This window comes from Silene latifolia, chromosome Y (genome assembly GCF_048544455.1).
Source record: "Silene latifolia isolate original U9 population chromosome Y, ASM4854445v1, whole genome shotgun sequence".
NCBI classification, from domain to species: Eukaryota; Viridiplantae; Streptophyta; class Magnoliopsida; order Caryophyllales; family Caryophyllaceae; genus Silene; species Silene latifolia.
This window is the reverse complement of record NC_133538.1, coordinates 72,773,440-72,786,287: the sequence shown is the minus strand read 5'-3', so window position 1 is coordinate 72,786,287 and position 12,848 is coordinate 72,773,440. Positions and strand designations below refer to the sequence as shown.

Below are 12,848 nucleotides of genomic sequence, written 5' to 3'. Positions count from 1 at the left end.
CATAATTTTGCAAAAGAAAAAGATGTTAAGGAAGACGTAGAAAAGGCTAGCAAAACAATTACACCTGTTGCATTGCCTAAGAAGGAGGAGTTGGCGCAGAAAACTACAACACCATTACTACGCTACATCCTGAAGTATCGCCGTAAAGATGGGGAGAGTCCTTTTGCAGAGTGGCTAACACCAAAGACAAAGCCTAAGGATAAAAAGTTAAGTCAGGTGATTAAGCAGGAATGGGTGGCCAAAGTCGTTAAACCTCTACCAAGTTCATCCCAAACAAAGATTATGAGACCTCCTCCAACTGGTATCGTCTGTTCATCCAGTCAATAATCAAGTGAGGAAAACAAGGGTTTATTTGATTCCAATGCTTACGAGCTACTGGCAAAGGCTAGATATGACTTTACAAATTCGACTCTTCTCGACAAAGTTATAGAAGTTGAGCCGTATTGTCTTAACAAGGCGCAACAAGAGCAATTCAAGCTAGAAGGGAGCTTCATAGTGACTAAGCCCGTGCTTGGTTATGAGTCTCCTGCACTCGTGAAGATTGGTGCTCGTAGAAAAGTGGCTACTACGTCTTCTTAGCACATCACAGTAAAAGAGGTGGAAGAAAATGAAGAAAGAGAAGAAAATATGCATTCATCTTCGGTCTTCGATCGAATAAGTCCACCTGCAGAAAAGTCTCATCCTTCTATATTTAAAAGGCTTGGAAGGCCAAGTGCTTCAACCAAACACACTTCTATCTTTGATAGGCTTGGCAATCAAGGTGAAAGTGAAGTCAAAATATCAACGCCTTCGTTGCGCACAAAATAGAAGGGCACAATACATGAACACTTGGGCGGTCAATCAAAAACAGTCTTCAGTCGACTAGGGGCTACTAAGAAGAATAGTAGTGAGGGTCGTCCTCTCTCAGCTTCTGCAACACAAAATGAAGAAGAAGTAAGAGTAAGTGATGACTTGAGAAGCGCAATATCATCTCGCATGAAGCGTATGCAAGTAGTGGATATCATCCAGCATGAGCCACTCAGAGCAAGGTGGCGCGTACTAGTGCTCACGGGGCAGTCAAAAAATGTGGCAGAGCCTGTTCTTCCATCTTCATGTCCCTCTGGTATAAGGAAGCCAAGAGACTTAGAAGTTACGACGTCGTCATATCACATCACAGTAGAAGATATACTTGAAGACGGGGGGCAATCGACCGTGGATGAACTCAAGGAACTCAACTTGGGAACTAATGAAGATCCCCCCCCCCCCCCCCCCATTTATATTAGTCCTCTACTGACTAAGGAAGAAGAAGAGGAGTACTACAAGTTGTTGGTCAAGTACAAAGATTTCATCGCTTGGAGCTATAAAGAGATGCCTGGACTCAGCCCAAAAGTTTCACTTCATCGTCTAGCAATCAAGAAGGGCATTAATCCAAAAAAGCAGCCTCAACGTCGTTTTAGGCCGGAGCTTGTACCTGAAATTAAAAGGGAAGTCAACAAACTCATAGAAGCAGGTTTCATTCGCGAAGTCAAATATCATACCTGGATAGAGAATATTGTCCCAGACAGAAAGAAGAATGGACAATTACGTATATGTGTCGACTTCAGAGATCTTAATGATGCTTGCCCGAAACATGACTTCCCTTTCCCAGTTACAGAGTTGATGATTGACATAACCACTAGTAATGAAGCACTCTCATTCATGGATTGTACGGCAGGTTATAATCAAATACATATGGCACCCGAAGATCAAGAAGCAACTGGTTTTTGAACCCCAAAAGGAATCTTCTGCTACACGGTCATGCCGTTTGGATTGAAGAATGATGGCGCTACGTACCAACGCGCAATAGAAAAGATCTTTGATGACATGCTGCATAAAACAATAGAGTGTTATGTTGATGACGTGGTTGTCAAATCAAAGAAAAGAGAAGACCATATATTGTTGGAGTATATGTCCTCAACAATAGTGCGATCACATAATTAAATCTCATAATAAGAATACGGAAGGGATGATAAATTGTATAGTCAACTGATCAACATTAATCGGTAACGATTGGCTGACTAGAGTTTGATGTTACTGTCGTGTTGACGGTGGTGGTCAGTTGATTCCTTAAGGTCACACCTAAAGGATGGGACCCAAATAAATAATTAATTAATTGTATTCGATACGGATTAATTAATCCATTATTTATATGAGTTGGATTTTGTATCTTATTGTAATGTAATTAAATAAGATTCGATTTAGTGGATTAATATATTAGTTTACTAAATTATGTTGAGGTTTTATAAATATTTCGAGGTAGAGGTAATTAGTTATTTACATTTACAAGAAGTTGTAAATTTAACTAACTAGCTATTATGGGACCCATTATATGTTGATATAATGGTAAAATTTTACTCAATAAGTTGAGTGAATATATGTTTATTAATTTGTCACATAATTGTTATGTGGTTAAATTAATACTTGATTATGTAAGATAACTAAACATAAGACTATTAAGCATTTGTTGGACAAATATTATAAGACAAAAATGGACCCATATATTCTCAAATCCACCGTCCAAAATGGTGAGCATGCTTGAGTTTTGGGTTTTGTCATTTTGTTGTTGGAAAGATGCTCCAACATCTTATGACATACTTTATTCATGCTAGCCTCCTACCTATACATAAAGAATATTGCATAAGACAAAATAATAAAACCAAAATGCTCTGTATAAGGAGCATTTGAACGGCACATGTATGGAATAAGAGGATAATAATTATTGTTCTCATTTTTACACTACCTTTCTCTCAAAATATCACACATGCAAATCCTCTAAATTCATATATACTCATTTTACTAATGTTTAGCAAATATTACTAGTGTAGTAATATTAGTTATATTAAGGGAATATTACTACCTAATGTCTAGTTAACATTAGTAGTAATTTTGGGTCAAATCTTGGGTGCAATCAAAAGGAGGGCTCCTAATATAGAGTCTTGGAGGATCATCCTAATACTTATCAAAGCTCAAGAACAAGTGAAGGTAGGAGACCTTACTTGTGCCCATTTCGTGCCATACAACAATGTAAGGAACATTATTTTTCCTTCCTTATTCTTTCATTTTGTTATGCATGCACTAGATCCACTATGAAAAAATAAATATGTTGATTAAATCACTATTAGGAATGTCTAATAATAGGTATATGAACCTAACAATTGGTATCAGAGCATAGGATGTTGCATGCATAATCGATTTATCGTTTTTTCGAGTTATTAGTAACTTAATTAAAACTAAAAATTTGTGATTTATTAGATAAAGCCACGAAATCTTAATGCATGTTATATATTCTGGTCCTAAAATGTTTTTAGGTCATTTTTATGATTTATGGTATTTTATTGCCCGTTTTAATGATTTTTAGTAATTGTATTACATTTTTATGATTAAAATGGTATTTAAAATGCTAAAAATAGTTAAACATAGTCTCTGACCTTAAAATTTTAATATGTTGTCACATGTATATTTTACTCACTGTGTCTAAAATTTAAGATGAACTTGATTCATTTTGTATGATTTATGAATTTTTTAGAGTAAAAATAACATAAATAGTGACTATTTTAGCAAAAATAGCTAAACAAATTACATGGTATGAGAAAATTATTTTAGGTTGTATTTATATCCCATTTATAGGATCTAAAGTTGTAAAATTGATTAGATTAATTTTTGTATGCTTTAGATGTTTTATTTGATAAAACCGATAAATCGCAACTACTTTTTCTCGAAATAAATTCGAAAATTTGAACAATGATTTTTGACACTATGAGTGTCATGGATATATTCCAAAATGTTCAAAATTTTAAAATTCAAATTTTAAAATTATTGTAATTAAATTTGGATTTATTTCATAAATGTTATGATTTTGGGGTCAAAATGAGCACAAAATTATATCAAGTTGAATCATTGTCAAAAATTGAGTAATGACTAATTTTTGAGACCTAAGAGTGTTAGGATAATTAACTTGGACTAAAATTAGATTTTAGTATTAATTTACGATTTTAATAAGTTAAAAGTCGTGAATTTCCATAAAACCGGGTTATATGATCGATATAAGTTAAATAGGGCGATTTGGCACATAATTTGGCATGATAGACACATATTATAATGCTTCATATTTCAGTGTTGAATATTATATTTTATTTATGTAATTTTGAATTATGTAATTTTATCTTAGTATGGCCTTAGTTTTTAATCGATATTATCCGTAATGAATGGGAATATTGATTCGGTTGTAATTTAATGTGATCTCATATCACTTTTATTTTTTACTAGATTTTCCATATTACAAATGTATAATAGGAATAGCTATGTATTTTATTATCATTTGTAATTCCGGAATTCCTTCCAGACCGTGCCATTCGGAAAGGCGTTCCGACAAAGACGGTGTTCATGGGAGGTGTGCCACTTGAAGATTCAAGGGACCAAAGGAGTTGGTTTCTGAATTTGTAATAGATTATTTGATTTTATATTTTAGGATGGCCATACTAGGAATTTATTATTTACTTTGCATTTCTTTTAATATGTTGCATGCATTGCCAAATCGCCATAACAACACATGCATATCATATCGAGTTTTCGACCGTGTCAATTATAATTATCGATAATTCGACTTTTAGCTCACTTAAAATTGATAGATAATAAATTGACAAGACCTTTACTTTCAAAAGATTGAGACTTTGCCTTACCAAATAGTAGGAGCCCATGAGTCTCAATTTCATAATGGGTACAATACGATTTTTCGGGGTGCTTCTATTGACGTTGGGTAAGTGGGGTAATAAGTAGTTATTACACTTAGAAAATTTGGTTGATCTCAACGAAGGTATATTGCGACCGTAGCCGCAATAGGTTCGGGCTAAAGATGATCTTAACGTAAATTCATCGACCGATAGTTCTAATTGTAGAATCGGTTAAGAAGGTTAACCCACCGAGTTATATTAGTAAAGGTGTAGAGGGCCCGTTGGCTCACATTCAAGTTAATATGAATTTTGGATCTCGGAATCATTTATTATAGTTGGGTATAGGTCATTATATAAATGCTATACTTGGATTTACAAGTATTATAACGATAAATGTTAATTGTTTCCTTCAACTCCCTTTTTGTAGTTATTTTTCCGCAAGGGATTCATCTAATACTCTTACACCGATCACCATTCATTTGTGGCTCGAATCATTCAATGAAAAATGCTCCTTGTATGACAATGGTACGACTAGAGAACTAAGCTTTGGCATTGGTGAGGATGGAAATATTTGCTACCTTACCACTTCCACACCTCCCACTCCCATATTCATGCCCACCTCTATGGTAAGAGAATCTTGTGAGGAGAATCTCACAAATTCCATGGCATCCTTGTTTGTAAAGGCAAGGAGAAATATTATATTGAGTGGGAGTTCTAGCAAAAATGTCCTTGCAACTGAAAGGAGTAATGGTATTATTAAGGGAATGGCAAAGAAGGGTAAGAAACCCAAACCCGATAATGGATTGGAAGTGGATAGTGAGACTACCACAACCAAAACCAAGAAGGGTGCCCAATCCTACGATGAATGTCATTATTGTAATGTCATGGGCCATTGGAAGCGAAATTGCCCCAAGTATTTAGGAGATATCAATGTTGGACTTTACGCTCCACTTGGTAATATTTCTTCCGAAATCTTTGTTATTGATATAAATTATACTTCCACCTCTACGTGGGTATTGGATACTGGTTGTGGTTCTCACCTTTGTAATCATTTACAGGGGCTTAGAAATGTGGAAAAGCTAAACAAGGGTGATGTAGATCTCCGACTAGGAAATGGAGCTAGGGTAGCCGCCACTTCAAGAGGGACTTATGAACTTGTTTTAGCTAATGTATTTAAGTTGTACTTACATAATTGTTATTTTGTACCTTCTTTATCGAAGAACATCGTTACCGTTGCCATGTTAGACATGGAAGGATTTTCTTTTGCTATTAAGAATAATTGTTGTGAAATTTCTAAGAATAACTTGGCCATAGGCCAAGGCACTTCAATTAATGGAATTTATGTTCTTGAAACTTTAAACTCGAGCAAAGATATCTATAACATACAATCCAAAAGACTCAAATCAAGTGATCCAAATGAATCATACATTTGGCATTGTCGATTAGGTCACGTAAACGAGAAACACATCAAAAGGCTAGTATCGATTGAAATTATTGGGCCATTTGATTTTCAATCATATGGAATATGCGAATCTTGTCTCCTTGGCAAAATGATTCGTCCTCCCTTTAGTGGTAAAGGGACACGAGCAAGTGATTTATTGGGACTAATACTTACTGTTGTATGTGGTCCAATGAGTATCACCGCTATGGGAAATTATGACCACTTCGTCACTTTTACCGACGATTTAAGTAGATATGGGTATGTTTACTTAATCAAATATAAAAGTGAAACTTTTGAGAAATTTAAAGAATTCAAAAGGAAGTAGGGAACCAATTGAATAAGAAAATTAAAGCATTACGATCCGATCATGGTGGCGAATATCTAAGTAATGAATTTGTTTCTCACTTATGGATTATGACCTTGTGTCACTACCTATAAGATCAAACTAATATGAGTCGGGTTTAGTTGTCGAACTCACTTTTAGGGATTTGCAATCCAAAAAGGACACATTATTTTAAACGAAAGGTCAACCTGGAGATACCTAAAATAGCAAGTCTATTTAACAAATGACATGGATGAGACTCGCATATTACATGAATTAAACTGCCATAATAGAGCTGGTCAATTTATGAGCTAACACGTCAGTCTAGAAAAACTTGTATTACTTCACCATATATGTTTGTAACTCACAAAGCTATCTCTTAAGAAGATAGAAGTATTTCAAAGTGATAGAGTGGGAGTAGATCATCACAAAAATGTCTTATAGTTAATGTGTTACTTTTTGAAAGTAATGGAACTATAATCTATTGAGATAGAGTGGGAGTAAAGTACACATGTCTTATTGTTAATATGTTACTTTTTTTAAGTAATGGAATTATGACCTACTGAATGATCAATTGCGAGTAGTACCAAATCGACTTTTGTTGCATAAAAGCCATATCATTATAATCCAAAAAAAAAGAATTTTATACTCAAGAGTAGATTTACTTTAAGGCGATGGTTTCTTTAAAGTAAATAGAGCTTTAGAGTACCTAAAAGCATAGATCGACATGAAGATGTTAATCAAGATAAATCATGTTAGGAATTGGCACATTTCATTTTGATGAAGAATGGCAAATGATATTTAAAATTCGCTTTTCTAAAATGGGAATTTAGAGAAGGATGTGTACGGAACACAAAACCTTAGATAAAGATCTAAGAATCCTAACATATTTTGAAAAGCTTACTTAAGCGATCCTAGAATGGTCTTATGCAAACATCAAAGGATTGTAATAATCATACTTTTCGTTCATATGATAATTGAGAATGGTTTCATTCACATTGTTGAAGAATCATGTTTATACATGAAGTTAATTGCGAGCCAGAATTATTTTTCCCATGTCTTATTTGTTGATAACATATTACTCATTGAGAATAATGTACCAATGCCCTCCCCTATGAAAGAGTGATTGGGAGACTAGGAAAAGGTGCGAAGTATTCTAGATTTCCGAATCTATGTGGTAAATTTGAAAGAATATTGGCATATAGTCGAGAGCCTTATGATGATAAGATCTTTCATATCTTAAACATCAACATATCAAGAAGGTTTTTCATATTGATGAAAGTGGGATTACTTAGAGCTAGTAGTAAAATCACCCACTGAACCTGAGAGTTGATGGACGCATGAAGTTGAGTCCTAATGTTTCCGCCATTGGATTAATCATGTATGCCATAATATGTGCACATAACTTGATGACTTGTATGCCTGGTGCATGACAAGTCAATAACAAGTCAATTCAAGTGAAGATCATCAGATAGCCTGATACGTGCAATTTATATAGACTTTTTAGCCTCTTATTGAATGCATCTCCATGCAATTTTCGGTTCTTTGTATTGCAAAATGCCCGAGTTGGCTACTTTGAGTTGTTTTGTCTTAATTGCAAAAATGGACTTAAAAGTAGTGAAATCGTGCCTTAGTCGTCCCAATTTGCATGCATTTTAAGGAGACGGAGATTTAGAGCAGAAGTCGTACCTCGGGAAGCATGAAGGGATGTCTTTGGAAGGCTAGCCAAACGAGTGTGACGCTATTCTCTGTGGAAGACACTCGATCGAGGGGATATTATGGTCGATCGAGTGGTTTGGTAGCTGCGGATGTTCAATCGAGTAGTTTCTTTGCTCGATCGAAGATGGCTAATTTGGAAGTGTTCGATCGAGAGCCTTAGTTGCTCGATCGAACGGTTTTGCTGGAGAAGTACTCGATCGAGAGAAATAAAAAGCCTCGATCGAGTAACTAGCTATAGTACACGGGTTAATTAATCTGTGTTTAAGTTTATCTTTTGTTAATTTTCACTTCCCTATATAAGGAAGTCGTGATTAGGTCATAAACACTTCTTAGCTTTTTAATCTCTAAACATCTCTTAATAACTGCTTCTACTTATTCTTTACGCCGGATTCGCTTGATTGTAATCTTTCTCTACTCTTAATCTTAATCTAAACTTTTGCTTGGTTTAATTATTGTTCTCCTTATTCTATTGTCTCTTAATTACTTTAGTTATTGTTGCTAGTATAATTCAACCTTTAAATCTCTCTATTATGTCTTCTCTTAGCATGTTTATGTTTATTGTTATTGTTTGCATCGATAACATGAGTAGCTAATCTCCTTATGTTAGGATTAGGGGAGCCATGGTAGTAAAGTGACGATGTTGTGAATAGGGTAGACAATTATTTGTGAGAATCTGTGACCATAGCAATATAACTGTAACATGTTTAGTTGAGTGCACGCTTCTAAATAACTTTAATCTGGTTAATTTGGTTCCTAGATCGGAAGATTGGAATTAATAGACCTGTTATGAACAGTAGACTACCATAATGAGGACGGAAGTTAAGTTAGTGGTAATCTAGTGTAGATAGCGGACCGGAAGGACCTTTCCCTTGCCCTTCTCACAGTAAATTGTCTAGACTATTTATGACTGAGTCGATAAACTGCCATGGTGAACCGAAATCCTGACATATCTCTCTTATCTGATCGCATATCTTTTATTTTCTCACTTTATTGCTCTTATATTTACTTCTCTTGAACTTTGTCTTCAGTAGTTTAGAAAACAAATTAAAACCCCCCAATTGTGACTTGATAGACGGAGTTACAGATAGATACTTAGCCTCCCTATGGAGATCGACCCTACTTATCGCTAGCTTCTGTTAGTTATACTTAGGTATTTATTTTTGGTACATAACGAGCGTATCAAATTTTGGCGCCGTTGTCGGGGAGGCAATAGCCTATTTGTTTGTTTTTGTATCGTTTATCTTTTTCGGTCTCAGAGAATTTTTATTCCTTGAGATAGTTCTCACTTATTTTCTCCAGTTTTGTTTATGCCCAGGTCTAGTAGGTCAGAGTTAGTTCTAGCTAAACCTGAGCCAGAAAGGACCTTTCGCATTAGACAAAGTCTGTAGAGAAATATTCAAAAGGAAGCCTTGAGTACTTTTGAACCGGAGCTAGAACACTTTTTATTTGTAGAAGACCCGTCTTGTGAAGAAGACAAATCTATTTCTGCTGTAAATCCAGTGAAAATGTCTAATATCGCGAGTCACTCAGAGCCCACAGCTGCTTCAATCCCTAAAGGTTTCAAAATTGCGGCCGAGGATGGTAATACATTTGATATCCGACCGTCCTACATCAATATGGTCGAACAGAACCTATTCCGAGGTGTGGCGGGTGAAGATCCGTGTAAACATATGGAGGTTTTCACTAACTATTGCTCTACCATTCCCGCCACTAAGGGAGTGACCCAGGACAAGATTAAGGAGGTCTTATTTCCTTTCTCCTTGACCGATGGAGCCCGAGAATGGCTCACATATCTTGACAAAACCGCAGCTGGTATCACCAACTGGGAGATCCTGGCCCTTGCCTTCTATAAAAGGTATTTTCCTCCAGAATGAACTAATCAGCTGAGAGGAAAAATTACAAGTTTCAAGCAAGCACCAGATGAGAACTTCTATGAAGCTTGGTGCCGGTTTAAGAAGTTGGTGCAGTCTCTTCCTCATCATGGTTTTGATCAGCGGTTCTTACGCAACCAGTTCAATAATGGGTTGTATGATGACCATCGTTCTATCTTGGATGCCTCATGAAATGGGCGATTTCAGAAGAATAATTATGATGACAAGGGATGGGGAATAATAGAGGAGATGGCTACCCATTGTGCTGAGTATGAGAACCCGAGAGATGGTATTCGGACAGTTAATTCTGTTGATAATGCAGTTGTGGCTCAACTTGAAGCCATGAATGCCCGTTTCGATAGGTTGGAATTGCAGAATGCTGGTGATCAACAGACGGTTCACTTGTTGACTAGACAAGAAACCGTTTCATGTGAGAGGTGTGGTAGTAATGACGGTCACACTGCTGTTGACTTTCTAACTGAGAAGGAGCAGGTTCTTGCCTTTCAGCAATACAAGCAAGGTAGCTCTTATTATGGAGTCCGTCCCAATTTGAGATGGACTAGTCAAAATTTGTTAGACCCTTCACCTCCACCGCAGCAGCAACAACCTTACATCCCTCCTCACAAGGCTCAACAAGGCTTTCAAAAGCCTCCATCTTTTCCACCGCCGAATCCAAGAGCTTCTTTTAGTGGTGTAAGTGAGATGACTGAGTCGAAGTCAATGATACAATCGTTGACTGTTCAGCTGCAGAAGAGTGACCAACAGAAAGATGCGTCAATAAAGTCACTTGAGTCTCAAATCACTCAACTCGCGGCTAACCAATCTTCAAGGAAACCAGGTCATTTACCGTCTCAACCCTATAAGAATCAACATGAGACGATTAATCTGATAAATTTTCGAAGCCGTCTCTCTTATGAAGGACCCAAAATGTCGATAGATGAAGACATATCAGACCCGAGACCTATTGTTGCGGAGAGTGAACAGTCATCAGTGGACGAAACAATGCTGAATCCAAGGAAAATCCTCGATCGACTCATTTTTGATGGTCGATCGATAGGAAATGCAGGAAATAGTACTCGATCGAGTGAAGCTGGAGTTAGATCGAGTACTGCTTATTTTGAAGAATCCGATCTAGTAGAGAAAACCCCTCGATCGAAGGAAGTTTCTGAGGAAATTGCTCGATCGAGTAAATTCAAACCTTGATCGAGTGATTCTGATAAAGAGGACTTTGAACGAGTTGCTGATGATGCCCGATCGAATGAAATTGTTGCTGAAAGACCTCGATCGAGAGGAAAAAGGGATCGATCGAGCAGAAAAGTTGATGCTCCTGTCGAGACATTGGCAGAAAGAAATAAAGGGTTAGAAATTCTTATCACGGTTCCCTTTCCAAGGCGATTGCAGAATAATAAGGCCAACCAATAGTTCGGGAATATTTGCTAAAATCCTGAAGAGCCTTCATGTCAACGTTCCTTTCGCCGAACTGCTTACCCAGGTACCCTCTTAAATGAAATTTATAAAAGAAATATTAACGCGTAAGAGGCATATAAGTGACCATGAAACGGTGGCTTTAACTGAAGTAGGGTCCGCCTTAGTTCAGAATAAGACACCACCTAAACAATCAAACCCGAGTAGCTTTTCAATTCCTTTTCATATAGGAACCCACTTAATTGACAATGCGCTATGTGACTTAGGAGCTAGCGTGATTGTCTTACCTCTGTCTCTCGCTAAGAGACTGGGTTTTACCAAGTTTAATTGTACCAATATGACCGTTCAGATGGCCGACCGTAGTATATCACGACCACTAGGTGTCTTAGAGGACATACCTGTGAAAATCGGGAGATTCTTTATTCCCGTTGAATTTATGGTCTTAGACATACCCGAAGACTCTTATACCCCTATTATTTTAGGGCGACCATTTTTGTTTACTGCTCGCGCAGTAATTGATGTCGGGGGGAAGACCCTTACCTTTCAGGTAGGAGATGAGGAGCTGACATTTTATCAGTCCAAAGCACGTAGGGCCCCTATGCAAGTTCAACCTTGCAATGCCTTACCCTCTATTGACCCAGACACAGACACTCCAGCTAAAAATATTGAGTATTGTGCTGCTATAGTAACACCTCCGCCTCAGACTAAGAGCAAAAAGGAGGATCATTCTGTTGTTTTCCTTACTGCAGGTACAGACAGAGTGGATACTGGAGATGCCATCAGTCATGGTACAGTGAAGGTCAAATTAAGTGATGAGAATGCCGCCAATGAAGATAGGAATGCAAAAGAAAAGAAGAAGGTGAAGGCGTATGTAGACGCGAACTATTTGAGGGGTAGGGTTTCGTAAAGTTTCGAAAAATTTGGGGGAAATCGTGTTTTAATTGCCTATTTGATTAATTTACGGACTTATTTGATTGTTAGGATGGATAGTAACACCATGCCCTCGACTAGTTCTACTGTTACCCCATCCCTGTTTGAGACGGTAGCCCCTTCTACAGCCACCGTCGTTTCTGTTGTTACTACCGCTGCCACTACTGCTTCCACTACTGGTACTGTTTACTCTTCGGTGATGACCCCTGTTGCGTCGTCACCCGCTTTCACAGCTTCTTACAGGTCTGCCCTAGTACCCCGCCCAGTTCCTGGTCTAGCTTCTTCTTCGGGTACGGCTGGATGAGGTCGGGGTCGAGGACGAGGCACTCCTGCTGCTGGACGTGCCACTGCTACATTCCGTGCCGATGACTCCTTGGAACCGCATCCTGACTATCCTGAGGTACGTTTCGTTAATTCAATTCATCGTACTCGTTTTATAATTTAGAGCGTTG

The 12,848-nt window shown here is 37.3% G+C and overlaps 1 non-coding gene across 1 annotated transcript; it reads right to left on the bottom strand.

Annotated features, from left to right (window-relative positions):
* Window positions 1–10,051: 10,051 nt before the first annotated feature.
* Window positions 10,052–10,157, bottom strand: LOC141636519 (small nucleolar RNA R71). The gene has a single exon (XR_012541125.1). It is a non-coding gene; the product is annotated as a small nucleolar RNA R71 (small nucleolar RNA).
* Window positions 10,158–12,848: the final 2,691 nt, after the last annotated feature.